Genomic DNA, 13,414 nt, shown 5'->3' with positions numbered 1-13,414 from the left:
ACCTCAGGCTAGCAGGTTCAGACTAAATAATGGAGCCTCAAGTGAATACCAATTCTACTTGAATGGGACTAAGCAGATGCTCAGGACCCTCTTTGTTTTAGGTAGTCTACTCTGTGGGATCAGAGATGTTTTCCCAAGTAAATCCCCACCTGATCAGGCACCATCTTTAGTCTCCACTGTCAGCAGCCCTTTCCCTTAGACCCTCAACTCAAGCTGTGATTCTTTTCCCAAGCTTCATTTATTGCTGTCAGTAGAGTTTGAACACTCCCTTTTTCTTTGTTGTTAAAGGAAAGTCAATAATCTTTCCCTGCCTGGGATTTTACCCAAAATGGTGGAGAAGGTCCCCAAATTGTTTTCTTCTTTGGAACTTGCCAATCTTGTGCTGTTGCCTTTCCCAGGGGTCAGTGACCAGACCAACCAGATTTCAGTCTTGGGACTCTGTAGCCTTGTGGCACCCAACTCTGTCTAGAGCTCTACTGTCACAGTAAACCCCTTTTCCCTGATGAGTCATTTTTCTGACTATTTAATATTTTCTGTTTTTACAAATCAACAGTAGTTAGATATATACATAGAGAGATACAGATACATAGAGAGATACATAAATAGATACATAAAAATATGGGCACATAAAAACACACAGAGAGATATATAGCCAGACCTGACTGATTGGCAGAGATACAGACAGACTCATAAGATACACAGGCAGGCAGGTAGACAGTTATATAGACTACATGTGCTACCTCTATAACCATCTATCTGCCCTCCTACCTATCTGAGTACCCATCTGCCAGTTGGCCTGCCTATCTGTCTTTCTGTTTGTCTGCCTCTATCTCTCTGGATTCTCACGGGATCAGGGAACAAGTACAAACTTTGGGGACTCCAACCTACAAGGTCCTCCACAAACCCAGGCTTCACCAGATCCTTCTAGGACACAAGCTTGGGGTTTCTTGATTCCAGGTTGACAATAGGAAAACCAGGAAGGCCATTTATCTTTGACATACTCTCAGAGAGGGGATTGCGGAGATTGTTGTGAGAGCCAAAGTGTGTTCTAAAAATTTAACTCTGTCTTTGAAAGTAAGGATTCACGGTGGTGTCAATCAACAGAATAGGTTCTACATCTTACATTCCTTTAATTTTTACAGCTATTTAACAAATGACCAGATAAACAACAGACAATGAATGACGTGGGATTTTACTAGTCTGTGCTATGATCTTCATCACGTGTCAAACTGTAAGCAATTCTATTTCCTGCAAAAAACCTTACTGTGCCTGCATTAACGGCCACCGTTGGCAAATACTGCTTTTCCTGACTGAATGTAGTGAATGTATTTACAGCATCAGCAATAAGAAGGGTCAACATGGAATCTAGAAACCTCAAACATGTGATTTGTGGGATGTGCTGAAACCCAGGTTTCAGGAGGAGCTTGTAGGTTGGAGACCTCAAAGATTGTACTTGTTCCCTGTTGCCATGGGACTCCACACTGAAGGGAATCCCAGGCGAACAGTTTCAGACTGAGTGGGGGACCCTCAGGTGAATGACAATCCTAGTTAGGTAGTCTCCTCTACGGTATCAAGACACCCTTTCCCAAGAATTCCACACCTGGCAGGGACCATTCTTCAGTATCCATTGTAAGTAGCCCCTCTCTTAGACCCTAGCCTTTTGCAAGGATTCCTTTCCTAACTGTCGGCAAAGGAATGTCTGTTTAATTAGGAACCAAGTGGACAATCGCGTTTCCGTGCATACTGCAGCCAACACGCCAGTGGAACTGCTGCCAAGTTTATGTTCACATAAGTACATAGTTATATATATGGTATATGCCGGACCAGGTACCTGGGAATGTTTGAAAAAGTGTGGAACATCAATCAAATCTGGTTCCAAGGTAAGTCGGCCAAAATGGAGCCCGGTTCAACCTGAACACACGCTCCCCCACGGACTAACTTTTTTTGTCACAGAGTATTTGTACATGTGTTTGTGAGTGAAGAAGTATTTCTAGTAGAAGGAAGAGCAAGGATAGTATAGGTGACATGGGTAAATCGTTGGCTGAAAGCGTTGAATGGGAAGCTTGAATTGGAATGTGAGAGCCAGAGTGTTTTATAGAGGGTCAGGGTAAATGCTTTCAGCCTACTAAAATACAGAAAGTGTCTTCTTGATTTGAAATGTCTGGGGTTAAATTCTAACGAGTTATCAAATTTGATGTATGAAAATGCTTCTCCTAGAACCTGTAGAACTTAAGTTCTCCATTTCCTCTCAATGATCTTTGGGGTTTGGGCTATACTATAATCCCAATGGATTTCTTCTGAATGCAGGTGATAGAAATATTAGCAAATAATGTCTATCAAGTTGTGTTACAACAGTTCATTCCTCTGAAAAGCTAGAGACAAGGGCAGGAGCTGGCTAACTGCACAGGGGATCATTGAGCAGAAGGCCAAAGGAGGTCCAGAAACTCTTGACTTTATAGTCTAATCTTCTTCCCAAGTTTTGTAGGACAAATGTGTGAAATCGTGTACATCAAGTGCAGTGAATTTTGAGTATTGCCAATAAGATGCATTTTCTACTGGGTAATAACTTTGTTACTTCAGTGCAATCATTGCACATATTTGTCAAGCTATTATTTGCTTCCAAAGAGCAAGAGATGATTTTTTCAGATTACTCTGTGTGTGTGTGTGTGTGTGTGTGTGTGTGTGTGTGTGTGTGTGTGTGTGTATGATTTCTGGAGTAAAGAAAGTTCATTTGAGGATGGGCAACTATGTACGTGACGGGTCATTCAATTGTCGTCAAAGGACAGGAAATACGGGGGAAAAGGTTTTGCTTTCAATGCTAAGGAAACCCTGAACATTTTTTAATTGAGGTACTAATGTCCTCTCTAGGAGCACCTTTAACCATAAGCCAATGTGCTTTGAGGAAAGGCGAAGAGAAAGGCAAATTGGCCACGGAAAGCAAATTAGAGTAAAAAAAGAAAAAGAGAAGGAATAGTAGAGGTGTTACTATTTAGAGGAAATTTTGAACCTTTTCCTTAGTAACCCTAAGTTTTGTTTTTTGAGAGAAAATGTTACAGGTTTTAGTTTTTAAAAAAGGAAAAGCATCATCCACTATAACCTGATTTGGGGCATGTGGAAGGTCAATTTCCAGAGTGCAACCATTCCAATAGATAAGTTTTTGTTTGAAAAGACCAGAGAATAATGAGAACTAATTTTGATTTTGAAGTGGAGAGAACTGATGGTTTTATAAGCATTATTTCTGATGATCATTGGCACATGACAGCTAATAGAGAAAGGAATTCCCCACCTGGGAAACTCCTAAGATATTTCTAGAACGCCCTAGATTTTACCCTGCCCCCCCAGTTCTGGCGTGGGGGTGAAGAGATGAAAACTTATGAAAGTGAAGATTTACCTCAAGATGTTTCCTAGGAGCAAAAATCCTGGACCAGATTTTTCTCCTGCCCAGAATCTAAAGAACTGCTCAAAGAGACATCTTAGGAGAAATCTGAAGGAGTCCCCCAGATACGGTATTCAGGGAAGGATTGTGTCCTGTAATTTTCAATGACTTTAGAAATATTTCTACAGCAGAGGGAAAACTGGCGATTTGATTTCCCCTGAGAATTCTATTAACCTGACCCCAAGGCCCTTTTAGTACAGAACCTAGAAAAGACAGAGTTAGTCCCCAGACTGGTCTGAAAGAGGAAAGTTGAAAATAGGAGCATTTTACCTTATTAAGAGGATGGAAAGGAACATCAGTTCATTGGAGAAGTTGCAGCAAAGATTCCAGAGTCCTGGGTTGTCTCAAAGTCTCAAAGTAAGAAAGATAATCTTAGCATGGCGAGAGAGAATTGAGATCTAAGGGTAAATTCTTTGGAAAGGTCATGGGGAAAGGAAATGCTATGGAGGAAAATGGGTTAGGATATAGTCACAAGGGCCAATGGAAGGGCTGAGGATTGGCTCAGCTAAATTTCTATCAAGTTCTACAGCTGACTGATCATCATTGCCAACTTATACTTGACATTCGTATTCCAAATTAGGGAGCTTTTATCCCCCGTTTTGAGGTATTTCCCACTTTTCTCCTGTTAGAGCAAATGTTCTCTCAATCTATGATAAAATCCTCAGAAAGGCAAGGCTTAGAATATGGGAATTATTATAAGGATCATTTTGGTCTACAGACTGGCATGATTATATTTTGTTCAGTAGGTAAAGGGGAGTGTAAACAGTTTTTCAATCCAGAGCATCCCAATGTCCCCAAAGATAGAGAGAGGATGTGTGTGTGTGTGTGCGTGTGTCTTTGTGTGTGTGTGCGCGCGAAACTTTTAAATTTTAATTTCGAAATCGTTATGACGGTGAAATTGTGGTAAAAGACTTGGATTTTTCTGACTATTTGATAGCTCGGCATTATTTCCAAGTTAACAGGTTCAAGGATGTTACTTTTGAAAGAACAATTATAGAGAAATAAACAGTTTGCGAGATTCCGGCACTAGGAAGATGATTCCCCATTTTACCTACCACACTTAAAAAATTTAATTGCCAAGGCCGATACAGTACATGGAACGTTGCAACTTGCATTCTTGCTATTGGGTTTAGATAAACTCAGTACTGGGACCCTTTTTGTCATTTGAATATGCAGTACCTCTGCCAATCCCGAACAACTAATAGGTGACACTGCCTGATGTTTCAACGTTTGAACCAATCCAATAATGTGGTCACTCTGATGCCATGCATCAGTGAGAATGTGTCTCCTCTTGAAAATAGAGGCTAGACAGATTGACTAACATGACGGCAAGGGAAAGTAATGAATGCTGCAGGGGATGTAGCCAAGTCAGTACATGAAGGGATTGCTGGTGGAGTGTTAAATTGATGCAACGATTCTGGAGGGCAATTTGGAATTCAGTCCAAAAAGCGCAAAAAGACTGTCTTCCTTTTGATCCAGCCATAGCACTACTGGGTTTGTACCCCACAGACATAATAAGAAAAAAGTATTGGCTAAGAATATTGATACCTGCGCTCTTTGGAATCTCTAAAAATTGGAATAGGAGGGGATGTCCTTCCATTGGGGAATGGCTGAACAAACTGTGGTATCTCTTGGTGCTGGAATACTATGGTGCTAAAAGGAACAATAAACTGGAGGAATTCCACGGGAACTAGAAAGACCTCCAGGAATGGATGCAGAGTGAGAGGAGCAGAAGCAGGAGAACATTGTAGACTGAGAAGGATACACTGTGGTACAATGGAATGAAATGAACTTCTTCATTAGTGGCAATGCAGTGATCCTGAACCATCCAGAGGGATCTTTCATTCTCTCTCTCTTTATTTCTCTCTCTCTCTCTTTATCTATCTATCTCTCTATTTCTTCCTCCCTCCCTCCCTCTCTCACAAATAGCTATCTTTCTGTGTAGAGAAAACAACCTGACAGACAGACAGACAGATAGATGGACAGAAAGACAGAGACTGAGAGAAGAGAATATATAAATAGATACACAGATAGATAGATAGATAGATAGATAGATAGATAGATAGAAAGATAGAAAGATAGAGAGATAGAGAGATACATACATAGAGATAAGCAGAAGAGACTGGCTGGCAGACAGATAGATAGATATACATACAGACAGGCAGAGAGATACATAGACAGCAGAAAGAGTCACCCAGAAAATATAGAAATATTGGAAGACAGACAGCACACAGATAGACAGATAGAAAAGAGAGAGAAAAAGAGAGAGAGAGAAAGAGAGAGAGAGAGAGAGAGAGAGAGAGAGAGAGAGAGAGAGAGAGAGAGAGAGAGAGAGAGAGAGAGAGATACGTAAATACATCCATAAACACATGGACACATAGACATTGCTAGATGCGTCTTGCAGACTGTTGGACACGATGATAGGCACACAGACAGACAGACAGATATACAAAATAACAGAGAAACTAGTCCATCTGTCAGTCTTTCTGTATGTCTGTCGATCTGTCTATCTGTGTCTATCAGTCCTTTTTTCTCTCATTCTGACTATATATCCATCTATAGATCTAACTGTATCTATCTATCTATATTGCTATCTGTCTATCCGTGTCTGTGTGTCTATCCATGTGCCTGACTTTCTGTGTCTCTCTCAGTCTGTCTATCTCTACATTCTATCTTCCCTCGGTCTGTCCTTCCATCTATCTGTCTCTGTCTGTCCCTTTGTTTCATTCTCTGATATTCTCATGTTCTATTAATCTTTCAATCTCTCTGACTATCTCTCATTCTGTCTGTTTGTGTTTCTATGTCTTTTCGTTCTATCTTCCTATCTATTTACCTCTCTATCTGTCTCTCCCTGTCTATCTCTCTGTCTGTGTTTGACTATGTGTCTCTCTATGTGCTATCTCTATATCCGTCTATCTGCCCTGCTACCTATCTGACTACCCACCTGCCAGTCGGCCTGCCTATCTGTCTTTCTGTTTGTCTGTCTCTATCTCTCTGGATTCTCACGGGATCAGGGAACAAGTACAAACTTTGGAGGCTCCAAACTACAAGCTTCTCCGGAAACCCAGGCAACACCAGACCCGTCTAGGGCACAAGTTTGGGGTTTCTTGATTCCAGGTTGACAAGAGGGAAACCGGGAATGCCATTGACCTTTGACGAAGCTCTCTGTCTGTCAGTCCTCCTGTCTGTCGGTCCCCTTGGCCATCTCTCAGTCTATATGGATATAGAGCTAGAGATAGAATGTGTTTTGTAGCCTTGTGCCCTGAGGAACTGCACACTGCAGGGTTCTCCAGCAGTCCCTCCATCTCATTTCCTGGGAGGGATTGGTCTTGAATTGGACCGAGGCAGAGATAGGGATATTCCTCGCTACTGCTGTGTATGATTGGCTTATAAACGGATCACTCCTGGGCTCAGGAGAGGCCATTCGCTTTGTCCCTTTCGTAACTCGGGATTGGTCGAATTCGGGAGCACTCCCAAGGCAGGACTCAAAGGGGTGGGACTCCTGGAGCACACTGGGGGTTGTAGTTCCCCAGGCGGTCACAACACTTGAAAACCCTCAAAAGATAGACGGACAGACCGATACATGCACTAAACAGCAGGCACATAGACAGAATATCATAGCAACTAATCTGTCTGTCAGTCCTTCTGTCTGTCCAGTTGTCCATCTCTCCATTTTCATAGAAACATAGAGATAGTATGGCTTTTCGAGTGCTGTGGCTTGGGGAACTACATCGCCCAGCGTGCTCCAGGGGTCCTTACTCCTTATTTCCGGGGAGGGATTTGTCTTGAATTGGACCAGTTCTATGCTAGTGGAGGGAATGATGTCCAATATTTCCTTTATTGGGATTGGTCTTGAAAAGTATTAATTCCGTGCTAAGGAGGGGTCATGGCCATTGTCCCTCCTCTATCTCGGGATTGGTCCAATTGAAGAACAATCACAAGCCAGGACTCAAATGGGTGGTCCTGCTGGTGCACACTGGGGGTTGTAGTTCGCCACGCTTCAACACCTTAAAACCCACAAAAGTCAGACACACAGGCTGATACATGCACAAACAGGCAGGCTGATAGATACTGTCAACGTGGGATTTAGGAATCCCAAACTTGTGGCCTAGTGTTATCTGATGAACCCCAATTTTAGATTTAGCCTGTAGATTGGAGACCCCAAAAGCTTGTCCTTGTTCCCTGTTCCCAAGAGAAACTACCCTGAAGGGAAATGATGAGCCTGGGTGAGATAAGCATATGCTAAGCACATTCTTTGTTTTAGGTAGCTTCCCCTATTGTATTAGAACCTTTCTCAGGAAGGCCAGACCTGGGCATGAACCATCCTTTAGTAACTATTGTAAGCATCCCTCTTCCCTTGCACCATAGCTTCTGGCTATGATTCTTTTCCCTAGCTCCATTGTATCTTGTCACTGTAGTTTGAACACTCCCATTTTCCTTGTAGCCATAGTGATGCCAATCATCTTTCCCTGCCCCTCGTTTTCCCAAATGGTATATAGGTTCCCCAAATGCTTGTGTTCCTCCGAGTTGTCATCTAGCTTTGTGGAGCTCCCAGGGATAACATCCCCAGAGTCCAGGGTTTGCACCCTGAAAAGCTTGTGCTCCGACTCTGAGTAAAGGGCCAAATTGGACTTATTCCTATCCTGAGTAAAGACTTGGTTTTTCTGACTATTTAATAGTTCCATGTTAGTTCCAAGTTAACAATACATAGACTACACCGACAGAAATACAAAGAGATAGATAGATAGATAGATAGATAGACAGACAGACAGACAGACAAAAAGATAGAGACAGATAAAAATATGGATAGATAGGTAGATTGACAGTTGCACATACAGTGAGACAGACTTTTAGATACACAGAAAGGAAAACAGATAGACAAAATGACAGAGAAACTAGTCCATCTGTCAGTCTTTCTGTATATCTGTCAATCCGTCTCTCTGCGTGTGTCACTCCGTTTCTCTATAATTCTTTTTATATATCAGTCTACTGATCTATCTCTATTGCTATCTGTCTATCCCCTTCTGTCTGTCTATCCAACTGCCTGATTTTCTGTGTCTCTCTCAGCCTGTCTGTCTCTCCATTCCATCTTCCCTCGGTCTGTCCTTCCATCTATCTGTCTCTGTCTTTCGTGTTGTTTCACTCCCCGATATTCAATGTCTCTGACTATCTCTCATTCTGTTTCTGTTTCTATGTCTTTTGATTCTATCTTCCTATTTGTCTCTCTGTCTGTCTCCATGCCTTTCTTATCCCTCTGTCTGTGTCTATGTGTCTCTCTATGTGCTATCTTTATATCCATTTATCTGCCCTCCTACCTATCTGACTACCCATCTGCCAGTCGGCCTGCCTATCTGTCTTTCTGTTTGTCTGTCTCTATCTCTCTGGATTCTCATGGGATCAGGGAACAAGTACAAACTTTGGGGTCTCCAACTTACAAGCTCCTCCGGAAACCCAGGCTACACCAGACCCGTCTAGGCCACAAGTGTGGGGCTTCTAGATTCCAGGTTGACAACAGGAACACCGGTAAGTCCATTGACCTTTGACATTTCCTCAGAGAGGGGAATGGAGAGATTGTTGTGAGAGCAAAAGTGTGTTCTAAAATTTTAACTCAGTCTTTGCAAGATAGGATTGATGGTGGTGTGAATCCACAGAACATGTTCTACATCTTACATTCCTGTAATTTTTACTGCTTTTTAACAAATAACCAGATAAACAACAGAAAAGGAATCCCATGGGATTTTACAAGTCTGTGCTATGATCTTCATCACGTGTCAAACTGTAAGCAATTGTGTTTCCAGTAAAAAACCATAGTGTGCCTGCATTAACGGCCACCATTGGCAAATACAGCTCCTACTTTTCCTCATTGAATGCAGTGAATGTATTCACAGCATCAGCAATTAGGTGTGTCAACATGGAATCTAGAAACCACATACTTGGGGCCTAGTGGGATCTGGTGAAGCCTAGGTTCCAGGAGGAACTTGTAGGTTGGAGACCCCAAAGATTGTACTTGTTCCCTGTTCCCATGGGAATCCACCCTGAAGGGAATCCCAGGTGAGCAGTTTCAGACTGAGTGGGGAACCCTTAGGTGAATGACAATCCTAGTTAGGTACTCTCCCCTATTGTATGAAGAGACCCTTTCCCAAGAAGATCCATAGCTGGCAGGGACCATTCTTCAGTATCCACTGTAAGCAGCCCCCTCTCTTACAACCTAGCCTTTGGCTAGGATTCCTTTCCTAAGCTTGATTGTATACTGTCAGTGATGTCCTTTGTAGATACAGTAATGACGCTCATCTTTCCCAGCCCCTGGATTTCCTCCATGTGGTTCCCCAAATTTTTTTTACTTGGAGTTATCACCTAACCTGGTGGCTCTCCCAGGGATAATATCCACAGAGTGAAGGGTTTATGCCCTGGAAAAGTTGTGGCGCCAGACTCTGAGTAAAGGATATAATATGGGATTTATCCCTATCCTGATTCAAGACTGGGTTTCTCAGAGTATTTGAGAGTTCTGTGCCATTTCCATGTCAACAAATGGCAAGGCAGCCCAGATGGCCAACTTATGGCTGCCTAAACCTCCAGCTAGTTTGACCACCAGATGTGAGGTACCCAGAAGAAATCATTGAACTCAGTCAGGAATAAGCTGGGAGGGTTCAGTTAGTTAAGCTAAACTCTGGACAAAGGAACCTCTCTTTAATTAGGAAGCAAGTGGGCAATCGCTTTTCCATGCATGCCCGAGCCTATATCCCAGGGGGACTGCTGCCAAGGTCATATTCATATATGTACATAGTTATATATATGATATATGATGGACCAGGTAGCTGGGAATGTTAGAAAAAGTGTGGAACATCAATCAAATGTGTTCCAAGGGAAGTCGGCCAAAATGGAGCCCAGTCCAACCTGACCACAAGGTCCACTATTGACTAAGTTTTGTGTGTGACTGAGTGTTGGAACCTGTGTAGGTGAGTGAAGTAGTATTTCTAGTAGAAGGAAGAGGGAGGATAGTATAGGTGACATGCGTGAATGGTTGACTGAAAGTGTTAAAAGGGAAGCTTGAGTTGGAGTGTGAGAGCCAGAGCTTTCTCTAGAGGGTCTGAGTAACTCCTTTAAGGCTATTAAAACAGAAAAAGTTTCCTCATGAATTGAAATGTCAGGGCTTAAGGTCTAAAGAGTTATCCAATTTAGTTTATGAAAGAGCTTCCTCTAGAAGCTGAAGAATGTAAGTTCTCGGTATCATCTCAAGGCTCTCTGGGGTTTGGGCTATGCTGAAGGTCTAAGGGATGTCCTCTGAATGCAGGTGATAGAAAAGTTAGCAAATAATGCCTTTCAAGTTGGGTTACAACAGTTCATTCCTCTGAAAAGCTAGAGAGGAGGGGAGGAGCTGCCCATCTGCGCAGGGGATTATGGAGCTGAAAGCCAAAGGAGGTCCAGAAATTCTTGACTTTACTGTCTAATCTTTTCTTCCCAAGTTTTGCTAGGAAAAATGTGTGAAATTGTGTATATCAAGTATAGTAAATTTTGATTATTGCCAATAAGATGCATTTCCTTTGAGGTATTAACTTGGTTATTTGAGTGCAGTCATTTCACATTTTTGTCAAGCTGGTATTTGTTTTTAAAGAGCTGGAGTGGTTTTTTTTTCAGTTTACTGTGTGTGTGTGTGTGTGTGTGTGTGTGTGTGTGTGTGTGTCTGTGTGTGTGTGTCTGTGTGTGTGTGTGTGATTTCTGGAGTAAAGAATGTTCATTTGAGGATGGGCAACTACAGACCTGACTGGTCTTTAAATTGTTGTCAAAGGACATGAAATATGGGGGGGAATGCTTTGCTTTTAATGCTAAGGAAACCCTGAACATTTTTTATATGAGCCACAAATTTCCACTCTAGGAGTAGCTTTAGCCATAGGCCAAAGTGCTTTGCCTCAAGGAGAAGAGAAAGGCAAATTGGCAGCCCAAAGGAAATTAGAGTAAAAAATGAAAAAAGGGAAGGGAATAGTAGAGGTGTTCCTAGTTAGAGGAAATTTTGAACCTCTTCCTTAGTAACCCTAAGTTCTGTTTTTGGAGAGAAAACGTTACCAGTTTGAGTTTTTGAGAAAGGAAAAGCATCATCTACAATAACCTGATTTGGGGCATTTTGAAGGTCAATTTCCAGAGTGCAACCATTTCAACAGATAAGTTCTTGTTTGAAAAGACCAGGGAATAAGGAGAACTAATTTTCCTTTTGAAGTGGAGAAAACTGATGGTTTTGTGTGCATTATTTCTGATGATCTTTGGCACAGGACAGCTTGAGAAAGAGACCTGGGAAATTCCTAAGACATTTCTATGAATGCCCTGGATTTTACCCCTCCCTCCCCCAGTTCTGGTATGGGGGTGAAGAGATAAAAACCTATGAAAGGGAAGATTTGCCTGAAGAGGATTCATAGGAGCCAAAAGCCTAGACCAGAATTTACTGCAGCCCAGAATCTGAAGTATTACTCAAGGTGACATCTTTAAGAGATATCCGAAGGAGTCCCCAACGTATGGAATCTGGAGAAGGATTGTTTCCTATCCTTTTCATTGACTTGAGAAATAATTCTACAGCAGAGGGAATATTGGCCATTTATTTCTCATGAGAATTCTATTTACCTGGAGCCAAGGCCCATTAAGTAGAAAACCTAGAAAGGACAGACTTAGTCCCCATTTTGAGTTGAAGGAGGAAAGTTGAAAATAGGAGCACTTTACCTCGTTAAGAGGATGGAACGGAACATCTGTCCATTGGAGAAGTCGCAGCAAAGATTCCACAGTGCTGGGTTGTCTCAAAGTCGAATCAGAAGACGTTAGGAAAGAAATGATGGAGCCTAGAAGGAATTGGTAGTAAGAAAGATAATCTTAGCATGGCGAGAGAGAATTGAGATCTATAGGTGAATTCTTTGGAAAGATCATGGGGAAAATAAATGCTATGGAGGAAAATGGGTTAGGATACAATCACAAGGGCCAATGGAAGGGCTGAGGAATGGCTTAGCTAAGTTTCTATCAAGTTCTACAGCTGACTGCTGATCATTACCAACTTATATCTGACATTTGTATTCAAATTAGGGAGCTTTTCTCCCTAATTTAAGTTATTTCCCACTTTTCTCCTGTTTGATCAAATGTTCTGTCATCCTATTATGAAATCCTCAGAAAGGCAAGGGCTAAGATATGGGGCTTATTTTAACAATCATTTTGGTCTACGGACTGGCATGATTATATTTGTTCAGGAGTTAAAGGGGAATGAAAACAGTTTTTTATCCCGAACATCCCCACGTCCCCAAAGTTAGATTGGGAGGGTGTGTGTGGGTGTGTGGGTGTGTCTGTGTGCTTGTTTGAAACTTTTAAATATGAATTTCAACATTGATTTGAAGGTGAAATTGTGGTTAAAGATTTGAGTTTTTCTGAGTATTTGATAGTTTGGCATTATTTCCAAGTTAACGAGTTCAAGGATGTTACTTTTGCATGAACAATTATAGAGAAATACACAGTTTATAAGTTTCCAGCCCTAGGAAGAGGATTCTCCATTTTACCTAGCACATTTGCAAAATTAAATGGCCAAGACCGATGCTGTACATGGAATGTTGCAACTTGCATTCTTGCTATCGGGTTTAGACAGACATCAGTACTGGGACTCCTTTTTGTCATTTGAGTAAGCAGTATCTCTGATAATCCCGAACAATTAATAGGTGACACTGCCTGCAGTTTCAGAGTTTGAATCTATCCAATAATGTTGTCACTCTCATGCCATGCATCAATGAGAATGTGTCTCCTATTGAAAATGGAGGCTACCAGATTGGCTAACATGACAGAAAGGGAAAGTAATGAATGCTGGAAGGGATGTGCCAAAGTTAGGACAGGAAGGCATTGCAGGTGCATTGGGGAATTGATTTAACGATTATGGAGGGCAATTTGGGACTCTGCCCAAAGGGAGCTAAAAGACTGTCTACCTTTTGATCCAACCATGGCACTACAGGGTTTGTACCC

General features: G+C 41.9%; 1 long non-coding RNA gene across 2 annotated transcripts in view; it reads right to left on the bottom strand.

The window, feature by feature from the left end:
- The window catches only part of LOC130456079 (uncharacterized), a 76,481-nt gene that overhangs the window by 27,066 nt on the left and 36,001 nt on the right, over positions 1–13,414 (bottom strand). For both annotated transcript variants that reach the window (XR_008914369.1, XR_008914367.1), the window contains one exon: positions 12,143–12,258. This is a non-coding gene — a long non-coding RNA (uncharacterized LOC130456079). The remainder of the gene's footprint in view (positions 1–12,142; positions 12,259–13,414) is intronic.

The sequence above is a fragment of the Monodelphis domestica genome, chromosome X (genome assembly GCF_027887165.1).
Source record: "Monodelphis domestica isolate mMonDom1 chromosome X, mMonDom1.pri, whole genome shotgun sequence".
NCBI lineage: Eukaryota > Metazoa > Chordata > Mammalia > Didelphimorphia > Didelphidae > Monodelphis > Monodelphis domestica.
The sequence above is the reverse complement of the archived record's forward strand: the minus strand, read 5'-3'. Positions and strand labels throughout refer to the sequence as shown.